We start from the raw sequence: 11,172 nt of genomic DNA, 5'->3' as shown, positions 1-11,172 counted from the left end.
ATACAGCTCCAAACAACCAACTGATATTTATGATAAAAGCAAATCGACGAGATTTTTATGTTCTAATAACGAAAAGACATTAATATTCTCACATTCGTCATACAAAATACCTCCCAATATCTCCAATTTTTTAAGTACATGACAAATAGTTTTCAAATTCAAACTAAATGATTCAATCTAAAATAAGTACATTTGATTACATAGTCCACATCCAAAATAAAGGANAATACTTAGTGATAATAAAGCTTGTCACAAAATATTACATTTATGACGATGATTATTCACTACACACTAATACTTAGTGATAATAAAGCTTGTCACAAAATATTACATTTATGACGATGATTATTCACTACACACTAATACTTAGTGATAATAAAGCTTGTCACAAAATATTACATTTATGACGATGATTATTCACTACACACTAATACTTAGTGATAATAAAGCTTGTCACAAAATATTACATTTATGACGATGATTATTCACTACACACTAATACTTAGTGATAATAAAGCTTGTCACAAAATATTACATTTATGACGATGATTATTCACTACACACTAATATTTAGGGATAATAAAGTTTGTCCCAGAATATTGCATTTATAACGATAATATTAATCGCCGACATATTGTCACGAATATTTAGTGACAACAAAACCATTATTTATAATACAGTTCGAAACAACCAACTGATATTTATGATAAAAACAAATCGACAAGATTTTTAAGTTCTAATAATAAAAAGGCCTTAATATTCTCACATTCATCATACAAAATATCTCCCAATATCTCCAATTTTTTAACTACATGACAAATAGTCTTTAAATTTAAACTAAATGATTCGATCTAAAATAAATACATTTGATTATATGGTCCACATCCAAAATAAAGGATTGTCGAATACTAATACTATGTAGAAATTGCACCGCTCATCCTTACCTGCAATAAATTAAAAACAAATATAATTTAGACAATATTGAAATTTGAATTAAAGAAAGGTAAAATAAAAAAAATATATTAATGTTAAGGATAAGTATGATTCAAGTGGAATTCCATTCTTTTTCTCAACATATGCTCTTTTCTTATCTTCTAATGATTTCTAATTTAATTTAACAAAATAAAACTAGAAACTAACTAAAAACGAAGCTAGAAACTAGCAAAAAAATAAATAACATTCAACAAAATAACTAGCATATGTGTTCATCAAATTCATCTAAAACAAGATGTCTAGAATGGCAAATGAAACTAGCAGGACAACAAAATAAAATTCAACATATAACCAGATTAATCAAGATTAATAACCTAAAGATCAACTTCAACAACAAGATTATCAGCTAAGTTGTCAGTTTTTCACCTCTTTTTGCAAAATAAGATTTATTGCAAATGTGTCACGGTCCACAAGTGAATTGCAATGTCCTTTTCTTTTTAGCAAACTAAGAGGGTCATGTCCACCAAAAACAATTTAAGCTATTTAAATATACTACTGTTTTGCATTCGTCTATAAAAATCATCGAAAAATAGTGTTGGAACATGTTGCTATCTGGGAATTGTCAATTCAGAAGAGGCCCTAGTCACTTAGTCATAAATAGGAGGGTGGTGCAGATGGATATAGTGACTGGGGAACATAACTTACGTCTAAGGAGACTGATCAGTTCAAATCCAACAAAGGCACAAGTAATTGAAGTGATGACTCAAAAAAGCATGTGCTCTGTAGCCAATAATAGAAGCATATAGAGCAGGGTATGGAACATGAAGTGAAAAGGAAATCAAAAGATCAGTGCTTTTTTTTTAAAAAAAATATAGAAGCTAAGAAGCTTCTGTCTATTATAGCATTCACACAAAGATGTTCCCAATTAGTAGCCACTAACTCAAAACCAACAGTTGCTTCTAGTGGTAGCAAAGAGAGAGAGAATCCATTAGATCTCACTTTCTTTGTTGTTTTTTCTAACGCAAACAAACTTTGTCATAAGTAAAATCAATTCATCAAATACAGCTCAAATTCCATGGAGGTAAGTTAAATTATCTACAAGGAGACAGATGAAAAGGAGCCAACAAGGTAATTCTGTGAAAATACAGACCTGTGCACTTATGTCAACACGTCCACTCCGGAGATCACAAACTGGGTGGTTCCCACCATGATGACCAAACTTCATCTTAAAAGTTTTGCCACCCAATGCCTGACCAATTAATTGATGGCCCATACATATACCAAAAACAGGAACATTTCCAATTATAACCTTCACTGTTTCCACAGCATGAGGGACTGCAGAAGGATCTCCTGGTCCATTGCTGAAAAGAACCCCATCTGGTTTCATCTTGAGCGTCTCTGAAGCAGGCCAATTTGAAGGGACAACTGTGATTTTACATCCATAGGATGCTAAGCACCTCAAGATATTGTGTTTGATTCCAAAATCATAAGCTACAACCTACACAGTGAGACAAACGAATGAAAAGAAAAGATGTGGAAAAATAAAGATTTAGGGCTTCATTTAGAAGAGTAATTTAAACTAACATGAAGATTTTCACCAAAACTCTGGTTTTTCTGGAACTCCCACTCTGGGTCCAGTCCATTCATATGGAGCATCACAAGAAACGCCGCTTATCAAATCAACACCTGTAAACCACCAACATAAGTCTCCTTTTATCCCATTATTTGTTAATCAGATAATTTAAAAAAAAAAACTTAATTTTCTTCTGCTTCATTAGCATTTATCAGTAAAAACTCTTTAACTTATTTGACTAAAATCAACAAAACAAAATAAAAAATTTGAAATCAAACAATCAGAGATGACTTCTCCGAAGGGAAAAGAAAGACCAGAAATGTCAAAAAAAAAAAGGAAAAACTTAAGCATACCAACAATTTTCCATCCGCGTGCCATTTCTAACAAATCTTCATCAGTTTTAGATTCTTCAGTACTTAGGACTCCTATAAGGCTGCCATCTTGTCTCAATCTACGTGTTATAGCCCGTGTATCCACATCATCTGCAATAAAAAGTTACATATAAAAGAGCAAAAAAAAGAAAACAAAAGATAACAAAAAGAACCATTTGTCAAATACAAAAACTAAAAGAGGCATTGCTCACAAATGCCCATGATGTTTCTCTTTGCCAAGTAATCACCAAGTGTTTCCGAGCAGCGCCAGTTTGAAGTACTGCAGAAAAGATGGATTATAAAGTAAATGCAAGGTAGGAGGAGGATAAAGTTCTATTAGCAAATAAGTATATCCTAAACTGAACCAACTTAAAGCAGATGGAAGTGAAAGTGCACCAAATACTTAGGTTTCTGATTATAAGGCCAGCAAGGAAGCAACAACGTGATTCTTCATCATCTGCAGGATTGCAATTTCAGTACTAGTTCACAACAATTTTGGAATGCATTTCTTCTAATACTTCTAGAATTCTTGAATGCATGATCCACTTACCAGTATTAACACCAGTATTTCCAATATGTGGATTGGTCATCAAAACAAACTGGCCAGCATAGCTAGGGTCCGTCAAAATCTCCTGATACCTACAGCAGTTTGTTATATATAAGACCTGTACACCCATTATGTAAGCATGTAAAGCAAAGAGCAGAACCATGATCATTTTTCTTCATTATCTACATCCGAATGAGAAATCAGACCATTAAATCAAGAGAAAGCAGATATATTTCACCACAATACGGCATTATTCAGGAGCCAAACAAAAAGTCACTAGGGAAATAATAGCAATGCAAATAGCAAAAAGTTTGCAGAGAATCAGGATTGCTTAATCTGTATATACTACACATTATACCAAACTTCGAATGGTTGTATGCAAAGATCAAAAAATGCTATTTAATAATTAAAAAAACAAAGAATTAGTCGGTGTTCCATGTGGAATAAAAAATGGTGATTAGCAACAAGTTACAACAACATGGTTTAGCATATATTACTTCTAAACTATTCAATATTCATAGAGTGACAAATTAACAAGCGAAACGAGAGAAGATAACGACACAGAACGTTAGTAGAATCAATCTAGAATAGAAGATGAGGATATATTAATTTACCCGGTCAAAGACGTATTGAACACGACTTCACCGACTTGTGTTCCTGACACACCAAAGGACTTGGCCCTCCATATAGAACCATCTTCAAGCACAAGCCTAGCATCACTTGTTTTCCATGGTCTCTGTGCTGGATGGAGAAACACAGAAATTAATAACGAAATCATATTTCTGAGTCCAGAGCGAAAGAAACCCACAAACAACAATCTAAGATTAAAAACTACTTTCCCAATCAATAAAACAGTACATATCACCGAGCATGATTAGTTGATTAGAACAGTTAACTATTAGCGTCCTCTACGATTCAAGTAACTATCAGATTCTGTTGCCTATGAATTGAAGCTTTGTAGAGCTTCTCTCGTATATTGAACCGCAATAAGAGTTGTTGAAACCTTAAATATAAGTGAGTAGATGCTTATCTCTGGTCTAAAGGTTGTAGATGGTTTAACTTGAAGAGGGAATTACAAGTAGTAAAGTCTGATTCTGAATTTTATAGGGATTTAGGGAATTGGCAGTTCCTTGGTAATTGAGTTTGGAAAGGGTGTTAGTGATAATATGTATATATATATATATAAGGGCCTAATTAAGAGGAAATTGGAAGAAGTAATAGTAGCTTCATGTGCTAAAAAGGAATTAAGTTATGGATCCTAATTACTAAAGTTAGTGTCAGGAAAGACTTAGGAATGTTGCTATGCTGATAGCACATGGAAGTCTTGAATTGCATAAGACTGCCTATACATGTATATATATATACATATATTCAAATTTTTAGAGATGAAACCTGAGGTAATTTAGTTTTAATTTCTGAATAGAAGAGATATTATCCCCTGTATAAAGCAGTTTAACTTGAAATGTTTGGGTTTCTAGAGGCTATGATACTATAGTGAATCCTATAGTATGTTATAAATTGTATAATATATATGTATGTATACACACATAGATGTATAGGTGTATAGTGTGGGGAATGAAAACTGAATCACATTAGTTATATATTTTGGATTCAAATGGGAGTAATAGCTGTGAACAGATGAAATTAGAAAATTTCTAAAGTCTCAATTGGCAGTGGAACCTTTATATTAGTTTTCTACTGCGAATGTATCTCGGCGATGTCTCTAGAACCTGCACTTGATTGGGGAGCTGGGGTCAAAGGGCATTGGTGAAGTATCATGAATATAAACCAAAATTAGCCCTGACATTTGGTACTATTTTCAGTTCTGCCCACATAGTTTCAATAGTCACAAACTGTTATTCAACTATAGGAAATGACACAATGTCGGCACCATTGACGATATTGGTTTGCTAAATTTCAAACTCCTAGAATGAAACTGAAATATAATCAAACGCAAAAAAGAATTAGGCTCTGATAACAAAATTTGAAATAAAGTCAACCTTCAGGGCAAATTGTCATAATTGAAACTAGGGAGAGAGAAAAAAAAATCCAGCTCAAACTTAGAAGGGTTTGAATCTCTAATCAGACCAAGCATTACAAAAAGAAATGTCTGGATCAATCTTCAGTGAGAAAACAAATTAGCTCATAATGACACACAAAGATTATCTAAGCTCAAGTAGACGGCCTTCAAATCAATTTCATAAAAATATCGGAGGTCCCAGGAACTGTTAAACTTCATGAATGTTTTCCAGATCGTCAGCAACGCTTTCTTTTACTTGACACCATGTTGCCACAGTCGGCATTGCCTTTCAATAAGATCTTAGAACTATATATACATTCTACACACATCTGCGACAATTTTAAACTACAATGAAGTTTTAATATATTCAATCCATACATCTTTGAGTTAGATATTTAAGACATCCCTTAATCCAAGGGTTCATAAAAATCCATTTGGGTTCTAGTAGTAAAAAAGAAAAAAGAAATGACATGACATGACATAGTTGAAAAAATGTAAGCCAATAGTATGGTGTATGAGTAGCATTGCTTAGAAAGAAAAGAACCTCCAGACATCTTTAATGTTGGTGCTGTACAAACAAAAATTCTTAAAACAGACATGATAGAATATTAAAAACAACAGATAAAACCCCATACACCATTAGATTATAATCTACAAATCAATTACATTCTAATAAAGGTGTTACCAAAACTTCTATAACATTGTAAATGCAGCAGCTAATTATAAAGATCAACCACCAGTTTTGAGGTAGAAATAAACCATTTATAAGTTCAAAAATAATTAGAAGGCAAAGATGCATCATGAAATCAAAGTTACAGCAAAAACTTTTAACTGGCTCAAAATTAACTTTCACGTACACTTTGCGATGTTGTAATGACTAATAAATGCAACAATCAACTCCAGAAGACTATGCTCTTAATGTAGTTTATTAGGTCTCATGCATGAATTGTCGCTACGCTAATACCATACCAAGCCAAGCTTAGAATCAGTCCATACGCCGACGGATGAACACTTTGCTCTTCCATGAACAGAAACAATCGATTGTTAACAATAAAATACAGCACTTAACAGTAAAGTTGATCCATACATAGTTATTTTAAGGCTCGATCGCAGGAAAACCCCTAACATACCATAGTTCACTTGGCCATTGTAAAATATTGATATCTCTATCTTATACCCTAGTAGGCAATAATTTGTTCTCATTTTTTGCCTAAACTTAATCAAGCAGCGCTCCGAACCTTTTTACGACGAAAACAATGATCAAACGGGCGAAGATGAGCCCTAATCGGCGAAAAACGACCCCGAGAATGGCCAAAAAGAGGAAAACGAACGAATCGAGAAGGGGACGGAGAGGGATCCGACCTGTACCCAGCTGCGATGTGGATCGCGGTCACCAGGAACCCTAGAATCGCCCCGGAGAGGTCCAGGGAGAGGTGCTTGTACGTCCTCGCAGCGATTGCGCCGGAGAGCGCCACCGCCGTCGATCGCCGGAGAGCGCCACCGTCGTCGATCGCCGGAGATCTCGGTAGGAACGAGAGCTAGATATGAATGGGAAGGGTTTGGGAGAAAATAAATGTCGGGGCATGCCAACAATAGGTGAGAGGTGAGGTTTGGAACTTAAAATATAACGTATAAATACGAATAAAAATAAAAGGTAGTGATATTTCAAAAAACATTAGTTGTCGTATAGTGGTTAAGAGGGATAGAAGGAATGATTAGGTTGCGGGTTCAAGCACCAGTCCTTCATTTTTGTGACTATTTTTTTTTCATTTTGTAACTAAAAATATTTTTGGTGACATACGAAATTCAAATCCGTAGCAAATGCATTACTTTTTGTAGTGTACATGAAGATATTAAAGAACGAAGCCGTTAAGGTACAGATTGCCGCAGCTCGCGGCGAAAGCTTCCAAAAATCACGAAATTGGAACCCTAGCCTCTTGGTAGCATTAAAAGGTGGGGGGTGTCATCCCGAAGCAACTGAGCTTCCTTTTATGTCTAAGTTCTATATCTTGATCATATTCCTATATGTTGATATATTGTGCATTATAGGATTAGTAGATGATTACATTTCCATTCCTTGCATCTTACCTAGGTTGTGTAGCATTGTGGGCTTGACACTTGATCTCAGGTTGCATGAGGATGAGGTCTTGTGACAAGAATCCTATAGTGACAAGAATGATGATGAACTTGGACATGTAATTGGCCTAGACGAGTGGCATTTGGACTAGTGTAACAAAGACACTATAATATTGAACGCTTAGTGCCATTCGATTTAGTGTATTAAGACACATATAACATCATGACATAAACGAGTGGCTCAAATCTAGTGTAGTGGAACACTATGGCATTTGAACCTAGGATAGTAGATTTTCCCGATTGTCATGTGTAGACATTATGCATTTGGCATTAGTGCATTTGAGGCATTGATTATGCATTTGGTATTGTGCAGCAGAGCACATTGACCCTGGTAGATAGGGTATCCTCTTGTGGGATTGAACACTAGTCTGTTTTCGCTTGTCGATGGTCGCCTCACCGAAGTAGTGTCTCCGGAGTATTCACATAGGTTGTCCCGCAGACGGTCTCGATGTGCAAGTGCAGATTCTCCTCACCTATGAGATTGAGAGTGAGTCGGGGTTGACCCCAGGCGGTTGGCAACCTTCGGGTTAGCCATGAGATTGGATACTATCGAGGCATAGTTGCACGATGCATTATGTAGTAGCTCGTTTATTCGGATTATTGAGGCATAGTAGCATGTGCAGATACATCACTATGTAGCATCTCATTTTCTCATTGTTGAGACATAGTAGCATGTTGTAGATATATCACTATGTAGTAGCTCATTTCCAAGCAGATTGGGTAAAGAATATGAATGGCATAGAAGATTTGCATTTATACCTTGAGTTGACATTGAGACATAGTAGCATGTTGTAGATACATCTCTATGTACTAGCTCATTTCTATTATTGTTGAAGCATAGTATCATGATTAGTAGAATATCATTGCTATGTTCATGCATTCCATGATTACAGAGGCATAGTAGCATGTGTATATTCCATTACTATGTAGCAGCTCGTACTTAGTAGAGCGAGATTGAGTCGGGCGAGGAGCGGGGTAGCTCTTTGCCTAGGACCTTCGAGATTGAGTCGGGCAAGGAGCGGGGTAGCTCTTTGTCTAGGACCTTTGAGATTTGAGATCTTAGGCAAGTTGGCCTAGTCGATTGGGTTGTAACATGAATAGCATAAGTGGATTGCATTCATGCCATGATTGGACATAGTAGACTGCATAACTATGTTGTAGTTGTATTTATTACACTGTTGAAGCATACTAGCATGATAGTAGGTTATTACTAGATGATGTTCCATGCATTCTTTGCATTTGATGGCATAGTAGATATAGTAGCAATGTATTTCTATCTACCTTTCTATCTATATATCTGTGCCAGCTTAGACCTAGTGGAAAAACCGGCGGCGTCGGCGGCCAAACCCACTGGGAACTATATTTATATAGTTCTCACCCCATGTGGTTTTGGGGTACAGGTACACATAGGGGCGAGCCGAGCGAGGATCGCGGCAAGGGCATAGCGCCCTAAGTGAGCCTAGTTAGTAGCTTTTCCTTTATGCATTAGAGTACCCTCGTGTACTAGATGATGTTTTGGATAGTTATGGGAGAGCCATGATGTATTTTGCAAAACATGTATCTACATTTTGGAAGATGAAAATGTAATGTAATCAAATGATGTAACTATTGAATAGTTGTAATAGTTAGACTATCTCTCTTTATACACTTGTATATTACTTGTGGTTCTTGCTCTTAGATGTATTGCACTTGTGTGCATCGTATCGATCATTTATGTTATTTAAGCATTCCCTGGGCGCTTAACTGTACATGATCTGGTTGCTTAGCCTTGGGCGGACAGGAGAGGTGCTGTCCGTTCGGCGGTCCGTACGGCGTGCCCGAACCGTGCCAAATTGGTATTTGATTCGGGGCGGGGCGTGACAGAAGAACCCGAAGCCGTCGGAAGAACACATGCCGGCAGAGGACGTGCCGCTACCGGAGCCGCCACAAGGCCCTCACCCTCAGCCGCATTGGGCACGCGAGCTGAGGGCGCGGGCGGATCACGGCCTTCGGTTGCCGTCGCGGTCGCCGCCGTCACTTGTCGCTCCATTAACTCCTGGAGCCGCTCAAACCGGTCCTCTTGGCGCTGCACCACACCAACTAGTGCAGTCATCTGCGCCCGCAACTCCTGCACCTGGTTAGGCCCAACTTGCTCGGGCACCTCAAGAGGCAGTGCCGGAGTAGATCGCGTTGCGGGGCGTCTGATCGATGCCATGGCTACTGAAACACAACCATTAGGTTAACTACCTCAACCCGCGAACATTACGCAATTACAAGACCAACCGACCCAATACTAAATCCGGCGGAAGCACACAAGCATACTCATAACCAATTCGTAGTGTTATGTTGTCGGCCGCCAACACAACTCCCTCGATTTGAGAACAAGTATCACTTTAATCCGTCTCTAACATCCCGTAGAGACATACTAACAATTACACCCAATTGACTTAAATTCTGCCACAACACATAGGTCCACGTCACTCACGCACATATGTCCTTAAGGTTTACCGTCATAGGGTCTCCTAGGTCCATCCTAGACTTCTCTCTTTTGCTTGCTCTGATACCATTACTCTATCACGGCCCACAACCGCCTATTTGGTTGGTTCGGGCCCGTTGACAGTCGCCGAACAGACAGCACCTCCACTGTCCGCCCAAGGCCAAACAACAAAGATCATCATGTACATCAAGTTGCCCAGGTAACTTAAACAACATACATGATCATTGCTAGTATAAGCAATTAGATTACACAAGCAATACAAGAGAGAGAGTTCTAACTATTACAATCCCATCCAACCATTTCACAATTAATTTACATTATCATCTCCCAAAGTGCATACATAAGATTCACAGGCATATCTCCAAAATATATACATAAGTTGTCATGCTCCGAGCCACGCCTATTTGGTCGGGTTCGGGCGCACTGACAGACCGCCGAACGGACAGAGTTTCCTCTGTACGTCCTAGGCGTCGCAATCAATACAATTACAAGATGTTCTAGACAGGAACAATATTCAAGAAAAGATTGCATAAGTATCAAAACATAAAAATAAAACATCTAGCTATTACAAGAATTCACATACATGCTTTACATCCCAATTACAATTCTTTTTCAACCAAATGCAATCTGAGTTATTACATCATTTAATACAACTTGATACAATTGTGTTCTTTTATTGTTTTTTTTTTTCTATACCCCTAAGCTATGTCGATGGGATACTGCTATCTCTGGTCTCTGGGGTAGGGCGCGCTATCTATGGAGCTACGCCCTTGCCTCGCGCCGCCGCGCCGCTCATGTGCGAACCTGTAACACCCCAAAACAACGTGGGGTGAGAACCAACTCCATGGTTCCCAGTGGGTACGGCCACCCAAGGGAAAAGCTCGACCAACAGGTCGAAAGGAGGCAAACAACATGTTAGTCCAATAAATAGATATGATATCATAAGAAATGCAACTAACATTATCATGCTTTTACCTCACGAATGCAACAATGCCATGCTATATGCAAATCATGCGATAATGTAACATCACAAGTAGATCACTCGATTCTACTTCTATCTCGCTATATAGTTCGCATCCTACTAGCCTCTAAGGTTTCCTCTACCTTGTCCAAGCT

The 11,172-nt window shown here is 37.6% G+C and overlaps 1 pseudogene; it reads right to left on the bottom strand.

Annotated features, from left to right (window-relative positions):
• Window positions 1–1,999: 1,999 nt before the first annotated feature.
• LOC109705807 lies at window positions 2,000–9,774 on the bottom strand (annotated as a pseudogene).
• Window positions 9,775–11,172: the final 1,398 nt, after the last annotated feature.

The sequence above is a fragment of the Ananas comosus genome, unplaced genomic scaffold (assembly GCF_001540865.1).
Source record: "Ananas comosus cultivar F153 unplaced genomic scaffold, ASM154086v1, whole genome shotgun sequence".
NCBI classification, from domain to species: domain Eukaryota; kingdom Viridiplantae; phylum Streptophyta; class Magnoliopsida; order Poales; family Bromeliaceae; genus Ananas; species Ananas comosus.
Note: the sequence above shows the minus strand (reverse complement) of the source record. Positions and strands in the feature narration are given on the sequence as shown.